The sequence below is a fragment of the Arachis ipaensis genome, chromosome B7, assembly GCF_059453495.1.
Source record: "Arachis ipaensis isolate K30076 ecotype BB chromosome B7, ASM5945349v1, whole genome shotgun sequence".
Classification (NCBI taxonomy): Eukaryota; Viridiplantae; Streptophyta; class Magnoliopsida; order Fabales; family Fabaceae; genus Arachis; species Arachis ipaensis.
In genome coordinates this window covers 23459704-23487254 of record NC_142442.1, presented here as the reverse complement: position 1 = coordinate 23487254, position 27551 = coordinate 23459704, and the positions used below count along the sequence as shown (strand labels likewise).

Below are 27551 nucleotides of genomic sequence, written 5' to 3'. Positions count from 1 at the left end.
CCTCTCCTTGCCACGCGGACGCGTCGCTGATGCGGTCGCGTCGCGTAGCTTTTTTTTTTAAATATGTTAATGCAGATGCACGAAAATACTAATAAAGAGAAGAGTTATTGGAGAAGAAAAATTAAAAATAAAGAAAAGAACGATCATACCATGGTGGGTTGTCTCCCACCTAGCACTTTGCTTTAACGTCCGTAAGTTGGATGCTCCACTAGCTCAGTCTGTGGCTATGTGGGGATCTTCCAAGAGGAAGATCTCGAGTTCCTTGTCTTTCTTCCGCTTTTTGCCATGGTACAGCTTTAAACGATGTCCATTAACTTTGATAAGCTCTGAGCTCGAAGGATGGATAAGGTGATAAACTCCGTACGGTTCGGCCTTCTCTACTCTGTATGGACCTTCCTATCTTGATCTCAACTTGCCTGGCATGAGCCGCAGTCGAGATTTATAAAGAAGGACTGAGTCCCCAGGCTGGAACTCTTTCCTCTTGATGTTCTGGTCATGTACAGCCTTCATCTTCTCCTTGTGTAGTCTTGAGTTCTCATAAGCTTCTAGGCGAAGGCTCTCCAGTTCTTGTAGCTGTAACTTCCTTTCAGCTCCGGCTTTCTCAATTCCCATATTGCACTCCTTGACTGCCCAAAAGGCTTTGTGCTCTGTTTCTATCGGGAGATGACAAGCTTTTCCATAAACTAAGCGAAAAGGACTCATCCCAATGGGTGTTTTGTATGCTGTTCTATATGCCCAGAGTGCATCTTGTAGCCTGGTGCTCCAGTCTCTTCTATGAGGCTTTACTATCTTCTGCAAGATACGATTTATCTCTCTATTTGACACCTCGGCTTGCCCATTGGTCTGAGGATGGTATGTTGTTGCAACCTTATGAATTATCCCATGCTTCTTCATTAGTTCTGTTAGTCTCCTGTTACAAAAATGGGTGCCTTGATCGCTCACGATTGCTCGTGGGGATCCAAAGCGACAGATAATATGGTTTCTCACAAAGGAAACAACAGTGTTAGCATCATCAGTGCGGGTAGGAATTGCTTCCACCCATTTGGAAACGCAATCCACAGCTAACAATATATAAAAATAACCATTAGAATTTGGAAATGGACCCATGAAGTCAATGCCCCAAACATCAAAGATTTCACAAAAAAACATATATTGTTGAGGCATCTCATCCCTCTTGGATATATTACCAAATTTTTGGCATGGGAGGCAAGATTTACAAAATTCAGCAGTGTCTCTAAAAAGAGTAGGCCACCAGAATCCACATTCTAAGATTTTTCTAGCAGTTCTTTGGGGGCCAAAATGTCCTCCACTCTCAGATGAGTGACAGGCCTCTAAGATGGACTGGAATTCTGATTGAGGCACACACCATCTAATTACCTGATCAGCGCCACATCTCCATAAATATGGGTCATCCCATATATAATATTTAGACTCGCTTTTCAGCTTGTCTCTTTGGTGCTTAGAAAAGTTTGGAGGAAATGTGCAGCTAACTAGATAATTAGCTACAGGTGCATACCAAGGAGATACCTCAGATACTGCTTGCAGGTTATCAAATGGAAAATTATCATCTATAGGAGTAGAATCATCCTTAATGTGCTCAAGGCGACTCAAGTGGTCTGCCACTAAATTCTAGTTACCACTCCTATCCTTTATTTCTAAATCAAATTCTTGTAATAGCAGTATCCAACGTATAAGTCTTGGTTGGACTCCTTTTTAGATAATAGATACTTTAAAGCTGCATGGTCCGAATACACTACTACTCTAGTACCAAGTAAATAAGCTCGGAATTTATCCAGAGCAAAAACAATAGCAAGAAGCTCTTTCTCAGTAGTAGTATAATTGGACTGGGCAGTGTCTAAAGTCTTAGACGCATAAGCAATAACAAAAGGGTCCTTACCTTCGCACTGAGCCAGCGCTGCTCCTACTGCATGGTTGGAAGCATCGCACATGATTTCAAACGGCTGGCTCCAGTCTGGTCCTCTCACAATTGGAGCTTGAGTCAGGGCGGTCTTTAGCTTATCAAACGCTTGTTTGCAATCATCACTAAACTCGAACTCAATATCCTTCTGCAGTAATCTGGATAAAGAAAGTGCTACCTTACTGAAGTCCTTAATAAATCTCCTGTAAAAACCTGCATGGCCAAGGAACGAATGGACTTCCCTCACAGAAGAGGGGTAAGGTAAACTAGAAATAACATTCACCTTTGCTGGGTCTACAGAAATGCCGGTATTAGATACCACATGTCCTAGTACAATCCCTTGTTTTACCATAAAGTGACATTTTTCAAAATTTAATACAAGGTTTGTACTGACACATCTATCCAATACTCTAGATAATCCATCTAAGCAAAGGCTAAAAGAATCACCATAAACGCTAAAATCATCCATAAAAACTTCCATATAGTCCTCAATAAGATCAGAGAAAAGACTCATCATACACCTTTGAAAAGTAGCTGGTGCATTGCACAAGCCAAAGGGCATTCTCCTGTAAACATAAGTCCCAAAAGTACATGTAAAAGTGGTCTTTTCCTGATCCTCGGGAGCTATATGAATCTGGAAATAACCTGTGTAACCATCTAAAAAGCAATAATGTGATTTACCTGACAGGCGATCCAGCATTTGATCAATGAATGGAAGTGGGTAGTGATCCTTACGGGTGGCTTGGTTGAGACGCCTGTAATCAATGCAGACTCTCCAAGCATTCTGAACTCTAGTTGCTATGAGCTCTCCATGCTCATTCTTCACTGTAGTGACTCCAGACTTCTTGGGCACCACTTGTACTGGGCTAACCTATTCACTGTCTGAAATGGAATAGATGATACCTGCTTCCAATAGTCTAGTCACTTCCTTTTTGACAACTTCCAAGATAGTGGGATTCAATCTTCTTTGGGGTTGACGGACAGGTCTTGCTCCCTCTTTTAAAAATATTCTATGCTCATATACTTGAGGGTTGATGCCTACTATGTCTACCAAACTCCACCCAATTGCCTTCTTGTGCCTTCTCAGTACATCAAGTAACTGCTCTTCTTGTTGAGAAGTAAGTTCCCTTGCAATGATAACCGAAAACTTCTGCTCATCTTCAAGATAAGCATATTTGAGATGTGGAGGGAGGGGTTTTAACTCTAAATTCTGATCATGGACAGGCTCTGGATTATCTGGAGCTTGTGAAAATGGCGAAATGCTCTCATTGTCAGTTAAGAGGGTCCCCACACTTGGACCTTGTCCAATGTGCCTCTCTTCTAATTCTTCCTTGTGAACTGCAGCTACAGTTTCATCTATGACATCAAACTGGAAGATAGAATGATCTTCTGGAGGGTTGTTTATGATTCCATTCAGATTGAAGATTACTATTCGGCCATCTATTTCAAAAGAGTATGTTCCTGAAAAAGCATCCAATTTGAATTTTGATGTCTTCAGAAATGGTCTTCCAAGTAGGATTGATGATGGCTTATCTGAGTCATTATGGGGCATCTCCAAGATATAAAAATCAGTGGGAAATGTAAGCCCTTTAATGTTCACTAAAACATCTTCAGCAACTCCAGCCACTGTAATAATGCTTTTATCTGCTAACACAAAACGAGCTGCCGACCTTTTTAAGGGAGGGAGCCTCAAAATATCATATATAGACAAAGGCATTATACTAACACAGGCTCCTAAATCACACATGCAATCATAAATTACTACTCCACCAATAGTACAACTAACTATATAAGGACCTGGGTCACTACACTTCTCAGGTAATCTTCCCATTAAAGCAGATATGGAACTACCTAAAGGAATAGTTTCTAATTCATGAATTTTGTCCTTATGTATACATAAATCTTTTAGAAACTTTGCATATTTAGTTACTTGTTGAATAACATCAAAAAGAGGAACGGTTACCTCAACCTTTTTGAATATTTCTACCATTTTGGGATCGGGTTCCAGTTGCTTCCTGGGCTTCCTTGCAAGTTGTGGAAAGGGAATGGGCGTAGTGTTTTCTGCAGTGTCTGCGCCTTTTGGTGCTTTCTCTTGTGGTTGCACTTCTTCTTCTTCAGCTATGTCCTGTATGTCCTCTTCTTCTTTGACATCTTCTATTTCTACTACCTCTTCAGCTGAGGCGTGTTCTGGTGAGCTTGGCTCCTCCTGATTCCTCTCCTGCAGTGTGGTTTCAGACCTCAGAGTGATGGCATTAATGCCTCCCTTTGGATTGGGTAATGGTTGAGAGGGGATTCCAGTGGAGCTTGAAGGTTGGTTACTGGAATTTTGCATTGATCCAATCTGTGAAACAAGAGTTTGCAAAGTAGAAGTCAGACCATTCAGACTGGCATTAATGTTATTCATATTGTTATTTTCCATGGTCTGTTGTCTCCGCTCAAAAGATTGTAGTAACTCTTCATTAGGAGATAAAGAAGAATGAGTAAATTGAGAGGTCTGCTGTTGGGTATTCTGTGGTCCTTGGGACTGCCTCAGGTGAGGTGCTCTGTAAGGTTGGTTCTTCTGCCTGTTGTTGTTATTAGTCCACCTCTGATTTTCCTGATTATCTCTGCCTCCTCTATTATTGTTGTCCCTCCAATTCTGGTTAGAATTGTCCTGCCATCCATGGTTATTATTTTCACCTTGATTGTACCCTTGGTTGGGGCGATCATAGAAGTTATGAGTGGATGCCACCATGTTGTCTTCCTGTTGGAGTTGCGGGCATTCATCAGTATAATGGCTATAATCAGCACAAATTCCACAAACTCTATGTGGGACTAACTATTGGCTTTGCTGTGCTGGAGAAGGTTGAGCTTGCTGAACTTGTTGTTGATTCAATTGCATCTACTTCAGTAAGTTGGTCATCTCACAGATACTCTAAGTTAGAGCAGCAGTCTCTCTGCTAGAGGATACTTCTGCAACGGCTTTTGAACGGTCTTGCTTCTGTCTGTGGTTCCTAGTGGATTCAGCTAAGTCGCTGATCAATTGCCATGCCTCATCAGTGGTCTTGTACTTCTTCATAGACCCATTGCTAGCACTTTCCAGTGTGGTTTTATCTTGGGGCCTCATGCCCTGTGTGACATAACTGAGTAACACTATCTTGTCAATCATGTGGTAGGGGCATGCTTCCAGAAGATTATTGAAGCGCTCCCAATATTCAAAGAGAGTCTCGTTGTCATCTTGAACAATAGTGGAAATGTCTTTCCTCAGTTTATCAGTAACTTCAGATGGAAAGAATTTCTCCAAAAACTCTTTTCTGAGCGTATCCCAGTTGGATACATTTGCTAGGGGTTGAGTGTAATACCACTCTCTTGCTTTTCCCTCAAGAGAAAACGGGAAAGCTTTTAGCAGAATTGAAGTTTCATCTGTATCATCTCACCTGACAGTAGAACAGCCTGCCTGGAAATCTCTCAGGTGCTTAATAGGCTCTTGAGCGGGTAAGCCATGAAACTTGGGCATCAAATTGAGCAGTGCGGTTTTTATTTCGAAATCTGTAGCCACCGCTGGGTGATGCGCTTGAAACGGTTGCATTGTAAAATTAGGGGCTCTTTCCTCCTGGATGGTAACTCTCCTAGGTTTTGCCATGTCGTCTGCACGTGAATCAACCAAATCAGTAGAACGGGAGCTGGTTTCTTTCTCAAGTTCACTTTCAGATCCGCCCTCAGAGCGGACTAACCGACGCCGAGCTCGCCTTATTCGTGAAATAGTCCTTTCAATTTCAGGATCGAATATTAACAAGCGCGGATCAGGAAGTGAACGCGTCATTTGACGAAAGAAACAGGCAGCTCATAGTAGCAAAATAAAATAAAATGCAAATAAATAAATTTTAATTAATAACTTTAGCACTCTATTGCAACTCCCCGGCAACGGCGCCAAAAATTGATGCGGGCAGAAATTGGTGAATTAAAAATTATTAGAATATATGCGTTGCAAGTATAGTTCTTAACTCACCAGAAATCCACCGCTCAATTTAGAAAGGTGTCACAGAAAATTGAATTTAAAATACTGGGAGTATGAATCCCAGGTCGTCTCCCAACGAGTTGCAGGAAAGGGTACTATTTTATTAATCAGATGTTTTTGAAAAGGATTGAGTTGAGTAAACAGGAAATTAAATTGATCAAATTGAATAATGTAAATAAAAGCCTTGACTGGGAGTTGATTACATGGAAGCCCTATTCTTGATGGAACATTCTTAAGATTAGTTGACAATTGAGAGTTATTTCGTTTAGTTATCCTTTACTAAGTTAGGGAAGGTAAAACAAGTTGGAGTGCTGTTCTATTCACAAGTCCCAATCCACTCTGGGGAGGATTGGTGTCAGGAATTAGAGAGCAATCCAACAATAACCCAATTACAACCTTTCTCTTGAACCTTCCAACTCAAGGGTTCCTTTCAATCAACTCCCCATCAAGTTAGGGAACTACTCACTCATTGTAAAGGTAAATTTCATAGCATATGAAAAGGAATTAAAGAAAGACATTGTAAATAAAAATTAAAAATAATCAATTAAAAATAAAAGTGATCCTTGTATTAAATAATCCTAAAAATATTCCAATGGTAAAATTAAACAAGGCAAGGAACATGGAAGAGTAAGGTAAGTAAAGAAAACGAACTAGAATGACGAAGTCTTGATGAGGTAATAACTCTTCTCAATATCCCAATGCAAAAAGCTAGAGGAACTAAAATCCTAAGAACTATGAATGTGTAGAGAGAAAACCTAGAGGAGGAGTAAAATTAGATCTAAAAACTAAAATTGTGTAGAATGAATGTTGTCTCCGGTTTCTGCTTGTTCTCTTACTCTAGTCTGCTGTTCCGGGCCGAAAACTGGGTCAAAATAGGGCACGAAATCGCCCCCAACGAATCTGTAAATTATGCAGATCGCGCATGTCACGCGATCGCGTCGCTCATGTGGACGCGTCATTCGTGTTTCTGCTTTGCCACGCGGACGCGTCGTCCACGCCTCCGCGTCACTCATGCTTTTCCATTTCGCGCGGTCGCGTCATCCATGCAGCCGCGTCACTGCGATTTGATCTTCTCCGTGCGGTCGCGTCGTCCATGCGTCCGCGTCGCTTCTCGCTGGTCATCTCCTCAATTTCTTGTGTTCCTTCCATTTTTGCTAGCTTCTTTTCCAATCTCCAACTCATTCTTGCCCTATAAAGCCTGAAACGCTTAACACACAGATCACGGCATCAAATGGAATAGAGGAGAAGTAAAATGTATAATTAAAAGTCTCTAGAAAGTAGTTTTCACTCGTGTAATAATTTCAGTAAGAAAATATAAATGCATGCTATTTTAATGAATAAGTGGGCCAGGACCATGGTAAAACCACACAATTAAGCACAATATAAACCATAAAATAGTGGTTTATCAAAAAACTCCGAAAATACAGTTAATAATACGTCTTAGTTGGTCGGAATGGCTGGTGTTCGGCCGATCTTTATCTCAGCCATGCTGTGTCGCCGAGTTTTTATCACCAGAGGGGGATGCTCATCACTATATGTGGCCACCGATGTACTTCTTCAGGTGGCCCTACCGAGCTAATTGCTCCAGAAGGTCTTTGGGGATGACACACTCGTCGGTAGTGTGTCCGTACTTTGGTGAAAAGAGCAGTATTTTGATATGTCCGTGCCTTTTGAATCAGGGTAACTGCCGGCCTTTCTTGGTGGTTTGATCAACTTCGAATTCAAGATCTCCTTGATGATATCATCGTGCTTGGTGTTGAATTGAGTGTAGGACTTATATCACAAAATCGGTTTGAAATTCTTCTTGTTGTCTCGTGTTTTGTCGTTGTCTCGGTAGTGTGATTTTTCTGTTTTCTGAGCTTGTCGGAGTTCCTCGATGTCTATTTGACCTTTAGCCTTTTCACGGAACTCAGCCATAGTCTTAGGCTTGGCTACAGCAATGGTTTCCTGGAATTTTCCTGGTCGGAGTCCGCTTTTTATTGCGTGCAGTTCCACCTCGGGGTGGAGGTCGGGTATACTCATGGCTATCTTTGTGAAGTGCGTCATGTAGTCCTTAAGGCTTTCGTGCTGGCCTTGGTTAATTGTATTCAGGTAATCGGAGTCGTGTAGGTAGATGGCCGATCCAGCAAAGTGTTCCTCAAAGGGCTTTGATAGGTCTCAAAAGCAAGAAATAGAACTTGCAGGCAAAGAACAAAACCAATCAAGTCCAGGACCGTCTAAGTAAGATGGAAAGCAATGACATAAAACTTTATCAGTTTCACCGTTTACTATCATTATGGAGGTGGACTTTTTGATATATTTCTTTGGATCGCCTAACCCATCATAGGGAGTCAGGGTGGTCGGCAGAGTGAACCTCCTGGGTAATACGAAATTCATCACCTCGGCCGTGAATGGCCCAGGGGAGTCTTCTTGATTGTCATCCTCATCGTCTAGCCAAGCTTCTTCATTATGCTCGGGTTGCTCCTCTTCGTGCCAAGCAACTTCAGAGACGTGTGTCGGCCCTGACTGATGCTCGGATTCTTCTGTCCGTTCTTGCCGATCGTTGTTATTTTCGATTCGGGTGTTATTCAAGTTAGCAATTCGATTTGCCATTCTTTGGTTCTCTTCAGCCATGCGCTGGTTAGCTTGCCGTAGCTCGGTCACCATCTGAAGGAGTTTGGATGGCGTGGGTAGAAGCTGTTCAGCCATGACTTCGAGCGAGAACCTAGAGGCCGATGATATATGGAAGGGATTATATTCTCGGCCCCACGGTAGGTGCCAATTGTTCTTGTATGGATACCTGAAGGGGGAGCTCAGTCCCTGGGAGTCGACGCCGAGTTGTTATCTTCGGTGCCGACCTATGAGCTTTATGGAAGTCTGAGCTTTTCTCCGAGGAGATGTCCAATTGCACAAAGCGTGATCCAGGAACAAGGGGGAGTGTACCTGTAAAGGCACTCCGAAGCTTAAGTCAATATTGAAAATTCAATGTCTCATGTATAAGATAGAATACCATACCTTTATAGGTGAAGTAAGGTTGGTTACATTTCTCATGGTCTTTGGAATTGAAGAGTAATGATTAGGATTTGATGGGTGATGACGTTATATTAGACGTTTTAGGATATAATCCGTTGGATCAGGTTGTAACGTAACTGGCCGATTATTGATGTTAATTGCTGATTAATAACGTAACGCCGAACTTATACTGCATTCTGCCGAGTTATGTCTCATAATGCCGAGTTATGACTTGATATTTGTAACAGCCGGATCAGATGGGCTCAACTAAAATGACGGTTTGAGCGGAAGAATGATATTCTTGTGGTTATGGTCTGGGTTGGTCTCCTTGTCTTTCTTGGTTGAGTGCAAGTAATGAGGAAGAAACTGGTTGAGCAGTGATTCCAGCCTTTGACATGATAGAAATTCTTGTAAGTGAAATAATTTGGAGTTAGTAGAAAATTTAAATAATTAAAGTTGTACCTCAGTTGATTTTTTGCATTGGAGATATGGAAGATGAAGAAAAAATATTTGAATAAGATGGTTGTTGACTTTCATCAAAAGAACTTTCACTTGATGATTGCTTCTGAAACAGAAGTTAGTTGCACAACATATATAAGGTGAATTAAGAGATATAAATAATGATCAAAATTCAAATAAGAAGAGTCGATCGAGTGGTTACCTTTGAAGATTTTGTCGAAATCTTTTGGACCTTTCTTGGTTGTTTAGGCTGCACAGAAGCTTCGATTTTCCTTTTTTGAGCTTTCTTAGGAGAGGACTTAGTAACTTGAAGAGTTTTGATTGAAGACTCTTTGATCTTAGCCAGAGTTCAGTTGTATCAAGAGTAGTAATTGTTTCACCACTCAATAAATGACTTAGTAATGAAGGCATTACGAACATAAGAGACGTGAGAATAGTTGCTTCGATGTGTCTGATTAACATTGAGACACCTTTAGATGTCCTTTTTCGATTTGAATGTGAAATGGCAAAGAACGTTGTGTTTTCGGAGGACAGGTGAAGGAATAGCTTGAGAAAAGTCCATTTGTCTTGCAACATAATGAGGAGCATGAAGAATCACCTTAAATTGCTCTTTCTTATATTGAGGAATCCCAATAAAATATACTTGAAAATACAAGAGTGGAATAATAAAAATACAACCTAGAAGAGATCTTCAGTTGAAGTGATGTTTTTGAAATTTGGTTGAAAAGGGACTAATCAAAACCCTTCAATATGCTGTTTCTCTAAAGCGCTGCTTCCATCTTGCTTCATGAATTTTTTGAAAACAACATTTAACCAAATTTATAGAAGCCAGAGAGGACCTCCCACGTTGATTGAGGATTTGTTTTGAAAGCAGTCAACTAAATGCCCTAATTCATCATACAAGTTTTCCAAAATCAATTTGGCAAAGTTAAATTTGTGACCTTCATGTAGCAAGGCAGCCAATGGGAGGAACAATTTCTGCATTTGAACATTCCTTGAGCAGAGAATAATTGCATTCAACCAGTAGTACAAAAAAGCTACACTTTCCTCACCAGTCACAGGATCGTTTTCGTGACCCATGTGGTAGTTGATGAAATCACTGTAGGAGTTGTTATGAGCTATCTGATAGGATCGAGTTAGTTTTGTATCGAATGTTGCTTTAGGGTAGATTATTGAACGGCCAGTAATGGCGGCAACATCGAATAGTGTGGGCTATACCATGCCGCAAGGTAGTGCAATTAAGAAGATAACAATTCATGTGGGGAATGGATCCTCTCAATTTTCTTTAACAATTGAGGGAGTAAAGTGTGATCTATCATCATTAATTTTATAAATGGGACCAAGAATAAATATGAGAGAGAGAACAATGAAGGGTTAGAGATCACACTTTACACTCTCAATTTTTTTTGGCAATTGAGAGGATCCATTCCCGCAAAAAACACGTTAATCCTAAGGGGACAATTTGTTAATCAAAATATTTTATTTCGATAAATCCTGAGCTCAAAATTTAATGGATATTAGTTTCTCGAAGAATGGAGGACTACATCGAAAAAAGGCTTGTCAAAGAATGGAGAACTGGAGCTAGTCGATGTAACTTAGGAAGGTTATTCGAAGATGACACATATTGCGCAGAAAGAGCGGAAATGGTTATTCAAGGATTGACGCACGTGGAAGTTATATTTGAATCTGATTGGTCGAGGAGTTCTATAAATAAATGAAAAGTTGAAGAAACAGGAGTTGGAACTTTGCTTCAGAAAACACTCAAGCACACTCATATTCCAGCGACTTTCTGAGTCTGCGTTCGAGTTACTTTTCTGTAGGGTTTCTTCCACGTCTTTAAATTTCATTTATGTTTTCTTGTAATCTTTATTTTCTCTGCAAATTTACCTTTCAAGCAAATTTACTTTCCTTGTTTTCTTTTAAGATTCAGCACTTTGTTTCTGATTTCAAAAGTCCTTCGATTTCATCGAAGGTGGTTTACTGCTTTCATTTAAATTCAATGCAATTTATTTCAATTCCAATCAATTTATTTTCAAAGTTTATTTTATCTTTCTTTCATATTTATTTTTACTTTGTTCAATCGAAAAGACATTTTGATGCACTTTAAAGAACTGGTATTCACAGAGGAGTAGGTTTCGGTCCCAAACTATTAAATATCGAACCAGATTCAATTTGCTAAAAATCGACAAAACAGTCTGATAGAGTGGATATTCATACATGACATTGAAATTAGAATTTACTAATTAGAACTAATTTAATCTAATTTTATAAGTGATGACACCGTCGTCATAGTTGTATTTCTAACAAAATATAATAAATATTCGTAACAATCTCACTTAAACTAAAAATCAAATTAAATCGACCTAACACAACCGGCAAGCTTCGCCTTACCTTCTTCCTCTTGGGATATTTGTCAATACCAATCGAAACCTTTGAAGAAGCCGTAGAACGCATCATTAAACTTCAATGCAGAATACAAGATATAGTCATCAGCAAGCTCAGAAAGAACATCGCGGAACACTGCAACGAAATTTTCATATGCTGGGACTAAGATCTTGCACACTGATTCTATTATTTCTTCACGTAGTTCTCTCTCAAAACCACCGTCAAACCACGTAATCTGATCATACCAAATTCTATAAAAGTGGTCGTTGAACAAGGAGAGTTTCTCTGTCATTGACTCGGCCGTCAAATTACCATTGTCCAGCTTCAAAAATCCCAGTACCGTATCCCAAGAGCTTCTTTGGTAGTCCTCGAGGTACTGTCAGAATTTGTCCCTTTGTTGTTGGATCCAATCATCCCCCAAAAGGGTATCCAGTTCAATTTTGCAAACATTCCGTTTTATGTAGGTGACATTAGTCATTAAGAAAAAACAACCCAAGGCACCATCCCAACCGATATTGGACTTAGCTTCCAAATGGGTTTCCAGGAGTTCTATAATCCATGCAATGTGGGCTGAAACCGAAGACATCCCCTCGCTAACAAGGACTTTTGGGTAATCACGGAGGATAGGTTCAAGGATGTCCCTATCCTCGAAGGCGTCTCTGAGGCGGTTCATTACTTCAACAGTAAGTTTATGGGTTTTACCACGACGACGGATTGGCCTCTCGTCGCGGCAGATTAAATCTTCCAACCCCTTGAAGTGCTGGTCCCTGATCGCTAACCTCATCTCTGTAATAAGTAAATGCCTCCTTTTCTCCCGAGGTTTTGAGACTCATAGTTATCACCGCATTTAAGTAAAGAGTCTTGTAATCTGAAATGAATTCATCATTCTGGTAATCCTTAACTACTTGATCTTGGTTCTCAACAAACTCAAGTAATCAATTTCCAGACTTGATAAATTTCTTCAATGATGAATTAATACCCTCGACCGAGAAGTAGTTCAAATGCCAGTACAAAACTTCCCACCCAAGTAAGCATTTGCTAACATCTCTCTCTCTTTTTGTATGTCTTTGTAACCTAATCGTTGTCCTCAAGACCGAATGACATGACCATGTCCACCCAATAATTGTCAAACTCTTCCACATCAAAGTGACCATACACAGCAGTCTTAAATGCAGCACAAAAATCTTTGTCCTTGATATTCACAACTGCATTTCGAGCAAGATGCCAGGTGCATAGTCTATGTATCGCGTTCAAAAATTCACTTCTAATGTCCTCTCGCATGGATTCATCACCGTCTGTGAGAACCACTTTCAACTCCTTGTGTCTCATTACCTCCAGAAAGCTACTTAGCAACCATTTGTAGGACGGAATCTTCTCGACCTCTAGCAAACCAAACCCAAATAATTGTCTGTCTATGGTGGTTGGTGCCTGAAAATATTACAAGAGGTCTGTTATATAGGTTTTTTCTGTATGTCGAGTCGATGCCAACACATCGTCAAAGCATTCGTAGTCATGTTGCATGTGACCATCTGACCAAAACATGTGACCAAGGTGCTTCTCAGCGCAATACGAGTACTGCACAACTACCATAGGATCCAACTCAACCTTGCTCTTCAAGTAGCTTATTGTTGTGGCTGCATCTCCCTCCATGATCCTGGATTGCCTAACTCCATCCATATAATTATACAAGTCCTTACTTATGAATTTAAGATTGCGATATCCACCACACATATGGGCAAAGAAGCCCATGATTTGAGTTGTTTGGAACCTGGCTTCATGCATGCTATGTATATGCGCTTTGTGCCCTTTTGTAATCTTCCTATGTGGTGTCATTATATTAGTAAACTCTGGGGATACCAAGTCGTGATTATGATACTCAACCAATGTCTTCGTCTACCACTTCTCACAACTTTTGTCCAGAAACACAACAAGCTTTCCATTGCAATTTGTTCTCGCCGTCGGTTTATGGGGCCTTTTTCTGTTAACACTCTCATAGTGCTTCTTTTCATGCAGCCCTTGCCGATTGCGGTAGAAAAACTTCCTCACAATATTTTCCAGCTCGTCTTTAATAGAATCTTCCTTTCGCACCACAAAACCAATACCCCTTGCATACGCCACAGAGCTTGCATACGCATCTTCAACCCCACTAAACTCTGCAGATAACAATGCAGAAGCATTCACAGTGTCTAGACTACTGATTTGTTCACCCATGGTATTCCTTGAGTTCCCATGATCCTTTGTTAAGGCATCTGCATCGCTTCCACCACCATTGCAACATTTGTATTCACTGTCGGCTGGGCCACTATCACCTTCCTCAGTCTACGGTTTCTCCAATTTGTTCGAATCATCTTCGTCACCTGAATCGGTGCTCCAACCATCAGTCCATTGGCCTAACAACTCTAACATGCTGCCATCGTCTGAATCCGGCTCACTCTCACACATCCCCGGGGTAAAAAATAATGAAGCCAGTCAAGAACAAAGCATGTCATATACATAATCATTTATGGAATTTACTTAAATGGAGAGAATTGCTATACAATTAGGCATTAAACAAAGTCATAAATCCATATTTGATGATAAATTTTGGATTGATTTGAGTGGATTTCATCATATAAACTCACATTTATTCACCTATATAGCATACTTTTGTGTTTTCTCTCTAAACTGAGATTAATTATGAAAACATGCTATTTTGTGTTTAATATAATCACTTTTATCCCATTCGATGCCTTGATGATTTTGATGAGTGATTTCAGGTATAATAGGTAGGAATGGCTTAATGAGAGTGGAGGAGAAGCATGCAATTGGGAGAAAACATGAAGAAATCAAAGGAGAAGCACACACTGGCGTGTGCGTACACACAACCTACTATGCGTCCGCACAAGAACCACTCAGCCATGTGTGCATGTCCACATCGTTCTGTGCATACGCACAGAAAGAAAATCAGCAAGTGTGTGTACGCACAAGTCCCAGCGCGTGACTCATTTAATGCAAATCACTGGGGGTGATTTATGGGCCTCCAGAGCCCAATTTTGGGACTTTCTGAAGCTTATTCTTGCTATATAAAAGGGGCCCTCTTTCCATGTGAAAGGGGGAGCAATTAGGGTTAGATTTTGGTCATGTAGTTTAGTTTCTAGAGAGAGAAGCTCCCCCTCTCTCTAGAATTAGGGTTCCTTAGTTTAATTTCTTGGAATTTCTACTTTTAATTCTGGTTTTCATTTACTTTTCCTTGTCATATATTGTTGTTGCACCTTTGTTCTTTTCCTCTATTTTTTATTTTCATTTCTTTTGTTCTTTTATGTTTATGACACTTTGTTATTTTAATTTACATTTAATGCAATTTATGTTTCATGTTCATTTAATGCTTGTTTGAGTTATTGTTATCATTTTCTTGCTTTTGGTAGTTAGATTTTATTTTTAATGCAATTTAATATTATTTTATTTTCATGCACACCAAGTGTTTGATAAAATGCTTGGCTTAGTTTTTACTTAGTTTTTTCTTCACTCTTGGCTTGGAATTGATGACTTTGATGACCCTTGAGTCATTGATGTCCATTCTTGTTTGATATATTAGAGTAATTAGTTGATTTGGTTTCCCTTGACTCTAAGTGAGCCATTAATAGTGTTGACTAGGACTTAGAGATTGGAATTAACTATGCCTATTTGACTTATCCTCGATGTAGGGTTGACTAAATATGATTAACTCTTCATAATCATCATGTGTTTGTGGTTAATGTCTAGGATAGGCAACCTTAGCTCTCAATTACTTGCCAAGAGGTTTCATACATTTGAATTTTCCTTGCTTTGACTTTTATTTCTTTGACTTTTCATTTCTCGCATGTTTAGTTTTTCACATTCTTGGTTGAGAAATTGGGTGTTTGGGTAAAATTGAGTTGTGGATGTCCATTCCGCATTGTGTGAGGATCGTTAATTAGTTTGGTTTCCACTAACTATAAGCCTTCCATTAATAGAGTTGGCTAGGACTTGTGAATTGGGATCAATTATGTTCTTTTGACTAATTCTCGATGTTAGGATTGACTAATTGGGATTAATTCACACACAATTACCATGTTTGTGGTCTATAACTAGGATAGGAATCCTTAATTACCCAATTCTTGCCAAGAGTCCTTTTTAGTATTTGATGAGTTTGGAAAACTCTAAATTAATATTTGTGATGACTAAACATTATTAAAATAATTAATTACAAAATTATTAATTTGATTTTCATCTAACATATGTTAATTAATAATTTTATGTTGCAGGTTTTATAATTGGGCCGAAAATAAAATATAATTGCTACAAGCCCAAGTGTGATTTTATTTCTAATTCAGCTTTGATTCAAAAAATGTTCAAAGATGTATGGCTGAATTGTTGTGATATTATTTGGGCCAAATTGAAGCTATTATTGCTACAAGCCCAAATTAATATTGATGCTACAAGACCCAATGCCTGATCCGAATCCACTAAGCATAGAAAGCAAAGTTCCATTGCTTCCAACGGAACTTCTTTACTCATCATGAAGTGGAATTCAAAATTTTATTGAGTAAAGCTAATAAATGCATGGAAAATATGAGAGAGAAAGTTTCATTGATTTGATTGATGGCCTTTAATGAAAGGCACGCTACCAAGAAACAAAAAGGAAGTGGACATTTAATTTATTTTGTCTAAATCCTTTAGTTAATGTTCATACCTTCCTTTCTTCTCTCTTTTGCTTCTAACCTTCGGTCATAATACAGAGAAACCATGGAAGCTAAGCATAGCCACCGAAGAGAAAAAGAAGCACGCTACAAGACCATCAAAATGATGGCACGAAAAAGAAAAAGAAAAGTATGCTGTGGCTAAGATCTTTGATAAACCCATATTTTATGATATATTTTGTGCTTAGTTTGAGTGATTTATTCAATCCTTCACCCACTTATTCATGTTAATTGCATGGTTTTACTTTCCTTTCCTTATTATGTGATGTATGTGAAAAACATGTTTCCTATGCTTTAAAATTAATTATTTTAATTACCTTTATTTCCATTCGATGCCGTGATTAGTGTGTTGAGTAGTTTCAGATCTTCTAAGGCAGGAATGACTCAAAGGATGGAAAGGAAACATACAAAAATAGAAGGAAAGCACAAAATGGAGTCCTTGAAGAAACTGGTATCCACGCGATCGCATGGACGACGCGATCGCGTGCCAAGCACGAATCATCAGCGACACGGCCGCATGACTAACGCGACCGCGTGACAAGAAAAGCTCCGAATGACGCGACCGCGTGAACCACGCGGACACGTGACAGAGGCCACGCACCAAAAATTGCAGACAACGCTCCCAGCAATTTCTGAAGCCCTTTTTGGCCCAAATCCAAGTCCAGAAGGCATAGACCAGAGGTTATGAAGTGAAGGAATGCATCCATTCATGGAGAGCTCGCCAATTTTTACTTTCCATGAATTAGATTTAGTTTAGAGAGAGATTCTCTCTCTCTTTAGGATTAGGATTTAGATTTAGGATTTTTATTCACTTTCAGGATTATCTCTTTTGATCAAGTTCAATATTCCTTTTATTTACTTTTGCAAGCTACTTTATGAATCCTTTCATGTTACAGATTACTCTTTTATTAATGTTATTTGAGGTATTTCAATTTAATATTGATTACTCTTATTCATTCTATTGTTATTTTTACTCTGAAGACATTTTTATTCCAAGTAGATTTATTTTTCTCCTTTTGGTCTTGGTTAAGAAATCAGTGACTCAGGAGTTATCCAATTCAACAGCATAATTGATAATTGTTATCTTTGTTAATTGCATTGAACTTCCATAATCCCAATCTTTTCTTAGGAAATAAATAGGATTCGAAGATCAAACCAATTAATCCCTTGACCTTCCTTTATCTTAGTAAAAGTTAACAAAGTGGAATTAGGATTCAACCATCATCATCATTCATAAGGATAGCTAGGATAGGACCTCTAATTTCTCATACCTTGCCAAAAGTTTGCTTTACAGTTATTTATTTATTTTAATTGCCATTTAATTTACTTGTCATTAAATTACTCGTTCCTCATTCTTGAAACCCCAATTTTACAATCTTCATAACCAATAATAAGAACATACTTTCCTGCAGTTCCTTGAGAAGACGACCCAAGGTTTAAATACTCGGTTATCAATTTTAAAAGGGGTTTGTTACTTGTGACAACCAAAACGTTTGCACGAAAGGGATTTTTGTTGGTTTAGAAACTATATCTACAACGCGACTGTTTTTATGACATTCTTTACCACCATAAAATCTCGCTCGTCAAAATGGCGCCGTTGCCGGAGAACTGTTAACGTGTGCCTTATTATTGGTTATTGTAAATATTTTTCTTTTGCTTGTTTATTTATTTTTGTTTTTCCTTTTTAATTTTATTTGCTACTATGGACTCTCACCCCTCTCGCTTTGAGTTTGGTTCTAACTTTGTTGAAGGAAATAGAAGTTGCAGCAGGAATATGTATCAAGGTCAGACCAATCAAGGATGGATGGAGCCAAGAGGATCTAACCAACCCTTTAGGCAACAACACCCTCCAAGATATCACGGACAACGACCATTCTACAATGCATCCCCAGCTGAAAGATATGGTGGACAACCTTGTAACTACCAACAAGCCCCACCCCGTGCCTATAGACCATCTTCTCAACATAACCTCGAACCACCACACTCACAAGCTTCTTTTTGCCATTTGCCACCGTATGATCCTTTTCCACCCCAGTTCCAATCCAATCACTCCCAAGCACCACCACTTCCCTATGTTTCATATCCAAATCCATCACCCAGAGAATCAAAGGTTTGCCTCAAGGCAACAGTAAATAAACTTCAAACAACCATTCGACAACTGGAGCAAACAGTAATTCAATTAGCTTCTAGACGCGCGAACATTCAAGGACCAACCACAGCCCCATGTAGACAATCTAATAAAGAGCGTAGCATGAAGGAGACACTAGAAACTCCAGTGGAAAAGACAGAGCATGAATTCATACTAGAACAAGTAGAAGAAGCTATCATTGTACAAGAAGAAGAGTTGGTTGAAGATCTAGGAGATGCTGAACCTCCATGGGAATCCAGAGTTAAGGAGAACTCCGTCAAGGACGTTACAGTTGATGCTAAGGAGGATATTGCAAAATCCCCAAGGCAAGTTGTTTATGAAGAACTAGACGGGATAACCCAAGACACAAATTCCCTTGATAATGATAGTCACAAGTCAAGCTCTCTTAATAATGAACTTGCATCCACAAGTGAATTCTCTGAGATCGAAGAATCTTTCCCAATTGAATACGAAGATGACGTGGAGGTAGATTTCTCTCAACCTCCAATCTATGACTCAAGTGATGAGGAAGACATAGAAGACTTTGACCAGGACTCAGATGCATTTGAAGAACCTTACAAGGAAGTGGAGGAATTCACAGAAGATTACCAGGGAGCAGAACTTACAGAACCACCAGAAACACCTTCTCCAAGGCCATTACCACCCAATACAAGCTTCAAGTGGGTACAATCCTTAACTTTTAACTTTACTTTCTCACTTGAATATGATTTACTTGAAACAGATGGCCAGCTTAGAGCTCTCTGTGGCTTTAAGAGTAAGAGGGAAATAGCTCGTACTTAGAGCTGGTGCACAAGGTTCAATAAGGTTCCACGCTTCAAATTGAAGTGCACGGATTGGTATCATGCTCAATCGAATGGATCATGGAAAATGTTTGGTCACTATGGTGAGATCCACTTTCTAAACCGCCCGGATGGAAAAATATAGATCAAAACGGAGGCGGATTTAAAAACAAGGCTTGGGATCCTGGCATCTATTCTGACATTCGTCACCCCGGGAGCCTGAAAATCTGCTTGAAGCTGCTCAGAAGCTTTACATGCCTAGTTTGGGACCCTGGAGGCTATTGGCATTCCAAGCATTGGTGGAGATTTTTGGATGAATTTAAGCATAAGCCGCCATAACAGGAAGCTCCTCCAATGTCCAACTTAAGGACTTTAACTAAAAGTGCTAGGTGGGAGACAACCCACCATGGTATGATCGTTTCTCTTTAATTTTTATTTAGTCTTATTTGTTTTCCAGTTTTATTTTGTTTTATTATATTGAACCTGGAATTTTGCATCTCACTCATATTAGTCATTGCATTCTGCATTTTTCATGCATATAAAAAAAAAGGGGTGCGCGATGCGACCGCGTCATCCACGCGGTCGCGTGACCTGGAAATCGGCGTAAGGATCCAACGTCCAGAGAGTTGGGCTGGAATCGTGCGGCCATTGTGCGTCTAGCACAAAATAGCCCACGCGATCGCATGCCCCATGCGATCGCGTCACATGCACACAACCAATCCCACGCGACCGCGTGAGCGACGCAATCGCGTCGCATGGATTGCACAAATCCCAAAAGGAGACAGAGAGTTGCGCTGGAACGACGCTGGATTCGTGCATTTAGCACAATTTCCAACGACGCGATCGCATGCCCCATGCGATCGCGTCATCCCTTCTTTTACCCCCTCCATGCGATCGCGCGCCCCACGCGATCGCGTCACCCCTATTTTCAACCCAACTACGCGACCGCGTACCCCACGCGGCCGCGTGGATTCAAAAATATAACCCCTCAGTCACACGAAACCCCATCAGTCGCGACACCCCCCCCCCCCAACTCTTCTTCTCCCTCTCTTCTCCCCCAACCCCCAACCACCACCATCCAGCCACCACCGTGCCACCACCCAGACGCCGCCGCCACCTACCCCCTCCCTCCTTCCCCCTTCTTTCTTCCTCTTTCTTCTTTCTCCCTCCTCCTCCGTCACTGCTCCCCTCCGCACCGCTAACCACCGCCGCCAGCCGCTGTGCCCAGCACTGGACGCCACCATCATCACCATCCCCAGCCACCTTTCTGCCTTTCCTCATTATTCGGCCTTCCAGGTTTCGCAACACGCAATCCCTTTAATCCGTTCGTAGTTTATTCTTATTTTTCTGTTTTTGTTCATGTTAGGATAGTTAGATATGCATGTTGTAGTGGATTTTAGGTTGTTAGGTAGCCTAGGATGTGGTTAGTGGATTTAGGTCTGTTTATTTACACTGTTCTTGTTTCTGTTTTATCAAATCTGCAATTCTGCTGTTGTTGTGTTCATGTTCATATGCTGTACTTTCCTGCATTTGCTGCTTTTTACATTGAACTTTCATGTTTATATTCCGTATATGTAATTGCAAGCTTTAATTTGGATTCATATGAACTGCTTGATTGCTGTTTATTTTCCGGAAAAGTCCTATTTTAGCCGGAATGCTGCCCAAATTTCTGTAAAATATTTCTGTTCATGTCTTGGTTTTGGCATTTTCAACTGTGCTTTCCTATAATTTCACCAAACCAATTCATGAATGCTTAGGCATGCATTCTTATCCTCTTTGATTTCCTGGTTCCTAAACTGCAATTTTGATGTTTGATTCCTATTTTTGCTTTCTTTATCCCTATTTGAATCATCATCAAACTGTTTTACTTGTGTGAATATGAGTTACCTATAGCTTCTACCTGTGATTACTTGTTACTTGGACTATTTTCATTATGCCTCTCACTTTAACCCATTTTTCACTAACTCACTAATTTTAACTCTAACCAACCTAACATTTTCAAAACTTCTTTTTTTTGCTTTTCTTTCACTTTCTTTTAACATTCTAACCAAGGCATGATGTTAATTTTTCTATTTAACTTGCATTCAATTATATTTTGGATTGTGATTTCTTCTTTTCAGACTTTTCACTCATATACAATCCTAAATGCACATTTTACTTAACTCATATTTATTATCCTATTGCTCCTTTGCCACTTTGTGTTTTCTTTGATTATTTGCCTATTTGCTTCCCTATTTTTATTATATCCTGGTTTTCTGTTTTTCAGGATGTCAGATTCCCAAAGAAGGGGAAAAGGCAAAGCCACTTCTGGCAAAAGGAAAAGAGGAGAAGCCTCCATGTCTATCATCGACCTCATGCATGATGCCTCCTTGCAGGAGAAAGCCTTTACCCCACAGGAGAAGGCCGACCAGCTACTTCCCGCCAATGACTCAATAAAGTTTGCAAACCGATACTGTGAGCTGAAGTATGCGGTGTTTGCAAACTCCAGGAACCTATACCTGGAGCGGACTTTGAAGATCCCAGAAGAACTCCAGCAACATACCTCTGATCAGATCAAACAAAGAGGCTGGTTCTTTCTGGAGAGACCTCTGACTGAGGTTAATGCATCTTGGGTTAGGGAATTCTACTGCAACTACTTCAAAACTTCCCTAGATGCAGTGAACCTCAGAGGGAAGCAGATTCTGGTTACTGAGGAGGCAATAGAAGAGGTTCTGAAACTTCTGCCTAAGACTGATCAGATAGATGGCTATCAGAAAGCTGAGGAGGATATGCGCTATATGCGATTTGACTGGGACGCAGTAAAGGCGAGGATCGCCCTTGACCCGACAGTTCCTTGGATCATGGGTCAGAACACCACCATGCCCAAAGGGATCAAGCGGATTTACCTGAATGATGAGGCTCGGCTATGGCATCAGATATTCAGCAACTACATTATGCCGAGTACTCACGAGACTGAGATACCAGCCGCTATGATCACCCTCCTATGGTGTGTGATGGAGGGTAAGGACCTATACCTGCCATGCTTTATCCGGCACTACATGGCCAGGGTCCACGTCCGCGGCACTCTTCCCTTTTCCTATCTGGTTACACAGCTGGGCCGTCGAGCTGACGTGCCATGGGAGGATGCTGATGAGAGGCCACCTGCTGCAGAGTGCAAGAAGCTTATCCCGCACAGCAGAAATTTCCTGGCCTTGGGCTACAGACCTCCATTCCTAACTGCCACTGCTGATGATACAGCTACACCATCTGCCGGTCCCTCTTCCTCCACTGTTGTACCATCTACCCCTGCCACCACCACTACACCTCCACCTGCTACAGAGCCTGTCTATCATCTGGTGCACCGCTTGTTTCGACGACTTGACCAGATGGAGCATCGCAACAAGCGACGCTATGAGCACCTGAAGCTGATGATACGATCCGGCGACATCCCCTCCGAGCCTGACACACCATCCGAGGCATCTGAGGAGGAGGCAGATGCGCCCGAGGCAGAGACCCATCCCCAGGCAGACACCGAGCAGGCGGCACCACAGGCAGAGGTCCCACACCAGATCTAGGCTGCAGATCCTAAGATCCCTATCCAGTCAGCACCTCTTCTCCAGCAGCCGGACATTCAGCCAGCCACCACAGAGCCACCAGCTACCATCCCTTCCAGTGATGACACCCCTTCACACCCTGCTTGAGTGAGCATCAGGGACGATGCTTCATTTTAAATGTGGGAAGGTCGCCATCTCTGGCGTATTATTTTGGTGAACCACTACAGACTCTTTTTCTTTTATTTTGGATATTTTTCTGTATTTTCTCTTTATTTTTATTTTTATTTTCTGAGTATTTATACATTGCTACTGTTTATGTATTTTTACTCTATTTCTGCATTTTGCATTTTTAGTTCATATTTTTAGCCACTTAGTTGCAATTCTAACTTATTAGTTATAGAAATCATGGATTGATTAGTATAGTTTACCCTTTTTAGCATAAGATAGCTTAGTTAAAATTGAAAAGAAAAAGGAAGTAAACTAGAGACTTTAACAGAATCAAAACAACCCACACCTTGTATATATAGCATTACATGTTAGTTAACAACACTTCATCAAGGAGAAACACTAGAACTTTAAAGCCATTCAATATAAGTTTTACATTGAGAATAATGAGAATTTTTAACTAAACCTGCATGACATACATAAGTGATAAATGATTTTTGAGCTAGAGAACACATAGCCTGTGAGTTTTTGAGCTTAATTGTATAGTTACATTTAAACCATGATTTTTATTCCTGTGTGTTCCGCCCTTCTTTTATATTCTGATGTTCTTTACTTTGCTTTAATCTATATGTCCAAATATAGAATATAGAATATAGAATATAGATACATACCAAAAGAGTGATTGAGGCCATTATTTGATTTTAGCTCACTTATCCCAAAAATAACCTACCTTTCACATCACCCTTGTTAGCCCCCTTGAGCCTTTAAATCCCTTTTTATTCTATTAGCCACAATACTAGCCTTAAGCAGAAAAACAAAATAAAATCCCAAGTTGAATCCTTGGTTAGCTTAAGATAGAAAATTATGAATAGTTTAAAATGTGGGAAACCTATTGGGAACATGGATGATAAAAACAAGAGGTAGAAAAATTGAAAAGAATAAAAATAACTCAAAATAAGAAATTTTGGGAAGCATGCTCATGAGAAATCAAAGTGATTAAATTACCATGTGCATTAAAAAAATTTTATTTTTCAGTATTTAATAAAGGGAATACAAAAGAATTCCCCAAATGCAAAAATAAAAGCAATGCACATGGAATAAGAATAAAAGTTGAAACATGAGCATGTAACATCCAAAAGTGGGAAAATATGGGAAAATAGGTAAAGAAGTTTTGTTTTACTAAGTATGTATATTAGGTGAGATCTTAGTCTAATTAAGGATTCACTTATTAGCTCACTTAGCCTTATACATATATCCTTACCTTTACCTTGGCCCCATTACAACCTTAATTAAAGACCTCATAATTTTTGGTATGACTGTATTCCATAATTGTTGATTGGTTAGATGAAGAACAAAGTTATAGAAAGGAAGAATAAAAAGAAGAATAGAGTGATTAACCCAATAAACACTGAGTGACTAGAGAGTAAACACAAATCCAGTGAGGGTTCAATAGCTCATTAACATTTATCTCAGTTTGAATTATCTAATTGTCTTGCAAGTTCATAAAATGTTTTTTCACCCATCTCAATTGTAAAAGTGCTTATTGATTATCTAAGGCTTGGCTATATATATATATATATATATATATATATATGACTCCTTGAGAATGTGAATTAATTTAACTACATGTAAGCTTTATATATGAGTGAATAAATTAGAATTGCATGTTGCATTTAGGTAGTTGCATTTAGATTAGATTGCATTGCATGACATTCCATCACTTTAACCTTACTTATTACCTTGGATTTAGCATGAGGACATGCTATTGTTTAAGTGTGGGGAGGTTGATAAACCCATATTTTATGATATATTTTGTGCTTAGTTTGAGTGATTTATTCAATCCTTCACCCACTTATTCATGTTAATTGCATGGTTTTACTTTCCTTTCCTTATTATGTGATGTATGTGAAAAACATGTTTTCTATGCTTTAAAATTAATTATTTTAATTACCTTTATTTCCATTCGATGCCGTGATTAGTGTGTTGAGTAGTTTCAGATCTTCTAAGGCAGGAATGATTCAAAGGATGGAAAGAAAACATACAAAAATGGAAGGAAAGCACAAAATGGAGTCCTTGAAGAAACTGGTATCCACGCGATCGTATGGACGACGCGATCGCGTGCCAAGCGCGAATCAGCAGTGACGCGGCCGCATGACTAACGCGACCGCGTGACAAGAAAAGCTCCGAATGACGCGACCGCGTGAACCACACGGACGCGTGACAGAGGTCACGCACCAAAAATTGCAGAAAACGCTCCCAGTGATTTCTTAAGCCCTTTTTGGCCTAAATCCAAGTCCAGAAGGCATAGACCAGAGGTTATGAAGTGAGGGAATGCATCCATTCAGGGAGAGCTCGCCAATTTTTACTTTCCATGAATTAGATTTAGTTTAGAGAGAGATTCTCTCTCTCTCTTTAGGATTAGGATTTAGATTTAGGATTTTTATTCACTTTCAGGATTATCTCTTTTGATCAGGTTCAATATTGCTTTTATTTACTTTTGCAAGCTACTTTATGAATCCTTTCATGTTACAGATTACTCTTTTATTAATGTTATTTGAGGTATTTCAGTTTAATATTGATTACTCTTATTCATGCTATTGTTATTTTTACTCTGAAGACATTTTTATTCCAAGTAGATTTATTTTTCTCCTTTTGGTCTTGGTTAAGAAATCAGTAACTTAGGAGTTATCCAATTTAACAGCATAATTGATAATTGTTATCTTTGTTAATTGCATTGAACTTCCATAATCCCAATCTTTTCTTAGGAAATAAATAGGATTCGAAGATCAAACCAATTAATCCCTTGACCTTCCTTTATCTTAGTAAAGGTTAACAAAGTGGAATTAGGATTCAACCATCATCATCATTCATAAGGATAGCTAAGATAGGACCTCTAATTTCTCATACCTTGCCAAAAGTTTGCTTTACAGTTATTTATTTATTTTAATTGCCATTTAATTTACTTGTCATTAAATTACTCGTTCCTCATTCTTGAAACCCCAATTTTACAATCTTCATAACCAATAATAAGAACATACTTCCCTGCAGTTCCTTGAGAAGACGACCCGAGGTTTTAATACTCGGTTATCAATTTTAAAAGGGGTTTGTTACTTGTGACAACCAAAATGTTTGCACGAAAGGGATTTTTGTTGGTTTAGAAACTATATCTATAACGCGACTATTTTTATGATATTCTTTACCACCATAAAATCTCGCTCGTCAATCTTCAACCATGAATGGTAAGATTTGGTGAGGTAATCTCGAACTCTTCATTCTCAAAAAAAAGGAAGAAGATTCGACCAGCAAGGAAGAGATTCTTGGAGGTATGGCTTGTCTTTGATTCTGCTCAACCACCACAGAAAGTAGCTAGAGTGGCAAAGTGATGGAAGAGGCAGAGATTGAAGCAGATGAAGTCATCATCATCATGAAGCATCAAGGGCCAGAAATCCATCTTGGAGAGCAAGCCAAGGATGGAGCGCTCGGATTGATGAAGAGTGATGACCAAGGAAGGACTAGAGGTAATTGCATGTTGGGTTTTGCATGATTATCTCTTCTCTCTCTGTGTGGCCGAACCGGTTCTGTTTCTTGGAGAAGAAGAAGTTGGGTTGGTTTTTTTGGCTTCAAAAGTGGAGGCTTCCCTCTTCTATAAAAAGAGAGAACAGCCACTGTTTGGAGCAAGGAGAAAGTTTGAGAGTGCAAGGCACAGAATTCTCAGAGCTACCTGAGCTAACATTTTTTTCTTCTCCTTCAATGTATTCTGTTTTGTATTTTTCTGTTTAATTTTGTCATGTCTTGAGTCTCATGGAAAACAGTGAGGTTTGTATGAAAAAGCTATAGAGCGAAAAAAGGCAGAGAGTGCAAAATTAAAAGAAAAAGTCATAGATGTCCTTAGAGTTCCTTTGTTCATCTATGTTGTGTTTCATGATTTTGTGGGAATCCCCTTGTAAGTTGGGTTAGCACTTTACAGATTGTAATCAGGAAGATTATAGTGAAATTCTATCATGTTTGTGATGGAGACTGGATGTAGACTGTACTGCACTTAGCAGCTGAACCAGGATATATCTGGGTGCAATTTTCTCTCTTCTCTACTCTATTTCTGTTTCTACTGCACAGGAGCAAAAACCAAAAATATCTCGTGTCAAGCGACGAGACAAAAAGAAAAGTCTCGTGGCTAGGGACGAGACAAAAGAAAAAATCTCGTGGCTGGTGACGAGATAAAAAGACAAAAAGTTTCCAAAGTTGGTTTCAAAAGTCAGCAAGTATTATCAAGCAAAAAGGGGACTAAGATTCAACCCCCCTTCTCTTAGCCACTGATAACCATCAATTGGTATCAGAGCTTGGTCTCAAAGAGATCAAGCTTTGCAGCTTGGAGTAAAGATCCTCATGGCAGAAAACAGTGGCTCAAATGTGGTGTCCTACAATCTGACCGAAGGACAATCAAGCAACAGACCTCCTCTTTTCAATGGAAAAAATTATAC

At 39.6% G+C, this 27551-nt stretch overlaps 1 pseudogene; it reads right to left on the bottom strand.

Annotated features, from left to right (window-relative positions):
- Nucleotides 1-12448: 12448 nt before the first annotated feature.
- On the bottom strand, nucleotides 12449-13961 carry LOC148550588 (protein FAR1-RELATED SEQUENCE 5-like; annotated as a pseudogene).
- Between the last annotated feature and the right edge of the window lie 13590 nt (nucleotides 13962-27551).